This window comes from Suricata suricatta, chromosome 6 (genome assembly GCF_006229205.1).
Source record: "Suricata suricatta isolate VVHF042 chromosome 6, meerkat_22Aug2017_6uvM2_HiC, whole genome shotgun sequence".
Lineage (NCBI taxonomy): Eukaryota > Metazoa > Chordata > Mammalia > Carnivora > Herpestidae > Suricata > Suricata suricatta.
In genome coordinates, this window is record NC_043705.1 from 129,448,738 (window position 1) to 129,452,421 (window position 3,684).

General features: G+C 34.6%; 1 pseudogene; it reads right to left on the reverse strand.

Annotated features, from left to right (window-relative positions):
- Positions 1-711: 711 nt before the first annotated feature.
- On the reverse strand, positions 712-950 carry LOC115293599 (annotated as a pseudogene).
- Positions 951-3,684: the final 2,734 nt, after the last annotated feature.

Here is a 3,684-nt window from a genome sequence, read left to right on the forward strand (position 1 = left end):
TTTGTAAAGAGAACAACTAAAATCTTTCTTTGAGAGGTATTTAGCTATAAACAAATTGCAGTTATTGAATTCAGTTTTATTATTTATATGTAAATAAAGTGGTTTGTAGGAACACCTGGGTGACTCAATTGGTTAAATGTCAGATTTAACATAGTTCAGGCTATGATCTCATGGTTCGTGAGTTTGAGCCCTACATTGGGCTCTGTGCTGACAGCTCTGAGCCTGGAGTCTGTCTCAGATTCTATTTCTTCCTCTCTTTCTACCCTTCCTCACTCATGCTCTGTCTCTGTCTCTCAAAAGTAAATAAACATCAAAAAAGTTTTAAAGTGTTTTTTATTACATATATATTTATAATGACAATCTGCTAAAACACTTTTGGCAAAATAAATATTTGAAGGCATCTTACACATTTACAGATATACACAAAAATTGTTTTTTCATGAATGCAGCATACAAACTTTAACAAAAGTGACAGGCAAATCAAACGGGTACTTATCTTAAGAGAAAAACTGACTAGAGGAAATTTCATCTTAAACACTGTATGGTAACCTTGCAGCTGCATTTAACTGACTCTGATGCTGTGAAGACTCCAGCTCACGCTCAGGTGTGGGTGAGCAATTTGTACGTTTTTCAAGTATTCACTGAATCCTACCTTATATACACATATATATTACATTTAAAAAGATTCGATCAATGATCTCCATATATACTTCATTTTTGTTGATCTTTTGGGAAGAGGTTATATAAGAGAATATGTAGTTCTGACTCCTGCATCACATAATGAGCACAAGACTCTGTTGGAGTCTGTTGAACCAAGTCTCCTCCCTTCCTCTTCAAACATCAGATAGGTTTTAGGTATTTGTTTGAAAAGTTCTCAGTAACATGACCTGGAGGTACTCACAGTGCTCCTGGAAGTATTTGACATAATGGTAGATCTGCTTGTGGGCCATCCTGTGTGCGGCCAGAGTGAGGGGGCATAAAGAGCAGGTGCAGCAGGCCACACATCTACATCAGGCCTGGGCAACGATCCCACTGCCTACACGGAACAGATTGACATCTCGTCAGTTGTATTGCTTTGTTTTAATAGTGTGTATTCTGTTTACTTGGAGATTTGCATATGTTATATTTGAGAACATTGTGAATATGTGGATTAATGAAGTAGTCATTCTGTGATCTATTTTAGCTCTCATAGTCTAAAACTCTTGCTATTGGAAAGATAACTCTTAGCAATCAGGGTGCCTAAATAATGGATTTTCAGAAATTTCCAGTATACATCAGATAGGAAGTGATATGTAAATATAATCTGAAGTTAAACACATATCTCTAAAAGGAAACTTATTGTTGTAATAAGAACAGATAGTTTAACCTAAATATTAAGTAATTGGTTTTAATGTCCAACAGTCATGACATTTTTCAACAACATATATAAGTACAGCTTTTCAGGCAATTATTTGTTCGTTTTATATATATTGCAGCGTGAACTACTGTGTCTGCATGATATGTACACTCCTAAGGTGTTTCAGCATGTATCCTTAAGTTTATAAAATAATTAAATAGAAAGTTTTAAGATAAAAAATTGACTTTGTTTCCAAATTCGTTCCAACCCCACAGAATTGTGGGAGACATTGCTTAGATGAACAACTAAATAAATACTACATGAGACATGAAATCACAAAACTCCTAGAAACAAACAACTAAGCCTTATTTCAGATAATTGTATAATGTTAATAAGTTAGCACTAGTTAAGTTACTTATTATAAAATTAATTTTTTCAACAGAAAAAATCCATATTTGAAGTACTAGAAATAAAATAGTAAAACAAAAATCATTTGATAGATAAGATTTGTCTTTTGCTTGAAGAAACATCTGAGTTTATTCACTTATCTCCATATTGATTTAATTAATGAAGGATATATTAAGATAACTCCAGGCCAATCATTGTATTACAGGCAGAGGTTAAAACTAAATTAAAACAAAACAAAAAACTAGACTCTAGTTGCTCACTGATCATTAGGCATGGGTAGACATTTAACTTTTTTTATGTTTATTTATTTTTGAGAGAGAGAGACAGACAGAGACAGAGTGCAACTGTGTGACTGGGGCAGTGGTGGGGCCGGCAGGTGGAAAAGAGAGAGGGACACACAGAATCTGAATCAGGCTCCAGAATCTGAGCTGTCAGCACAGAGCCCAACGTGGGGTCACACTCATGAACTGTGAGATCATGACCTGAGCCGAAGTCGAATGCTTAACCTACTGAGCCACCCAAGCACCCCAGCATGGGTAGACATTTAAATAAAGAGGATAATGTACCATCATTGGAGACTTGAGAAAAATACACATATAGAAAATGTACATAGACTGAGTGGTTACTCCTTTAAGTTTCACTACTGCTTATTTTCCATCATATGAGTTACTGAATTTCGTTCCTGATGAGCTGAATCCATTAGTTCTATTCCCCGCTTGCCCAAGAATGGTGGCATCCCTGCCATGACCACTAAGACTTGTCTGTCAGTAGCCTCGCCTGGTGACCTGTGGGCCATCATGTGGCTTTCTGTCTAGATGTTAGTGATTTATGTATGTTATCAGAATCCTGCCAGCTAAGAGGAAATAGAGAATAATAAAGAGGAGTACAGTGGTTCTGTGTCAAAATCTGAATATTTTCTTCTCATCTGTACAGGTACCTTGAGATAAAACATAAGAACATGGACAATTCCAAAAATAGCCCCTTGCTTTGAAATTACAAAAGTTAATATAACCAAATCAATTATAGTTCCTGTCCACTTGCACATCATTTATGTTGATTATAGTTGATACATTAAAAATTTTAGTTCTTATATATAATTATGTATAATTGTGTATCATATGTATAATTTTGAGAGCATCTGACCCTTCCAAATTAAAAAGTCTTATATTTAATTTAATTTTACATTTAAATATACAGTAAACTTTTGTTACAGTTTGTCTCTCCTTCTTAATTTGTACAGAATATCTAAATAGTGAATTAAAATTTGTGAGAATTATGGGGTGCCTGGGTGGCTCAGGCAGTTAAGCATCTGACTTGATTTCAGCTCAAGTCATGATCTCAAGGTTTGCAAGTTCGACTTCCACGCCCACCTCTGCACTGACAGAGCAGTGTCTGCCTGGGATTCTCTCTCTCTGCCTCTCTCTCTCTCCCTCTTTTGCTCTTGCTCTCTGTCTCTGTCTCTCTCTCTCAAACTAAATAAATAAAAGTATTGTGGGAATTCTGTAAATTCCAAATGATGCACTTAAAGATATTTGGCCAATATTTAAATATGGGTAATACACAGCAGCCTATTTTTAATGCAGTAAAGAATTGGGCATATTGCTCAATTTTATATTTCTCAGTCAACCTTAATATATACTCACAAACAAGCTAAATCTAATATACTCAATAAGTATCAAAAGGAAAACTTTTTACTTTATTTTCCCCTACATAGTGTCATTTAATAATATATCTATAAAAACTATTTACATGTATCTCTCTGGGTCTAAATATATACTCCTATCCTCAACATTTAAACTTCAGAAATATTATACACTTGGAAACAATAACAATAAACACTAAATAAAGATAATTTTATTTATTTATTTTTGTTGGGATTTTCTTGTTTGTTTTTATTTATTTTTGAGAGAGAGAGGCAGAGCCTGAGTGGAGGTGGGGCA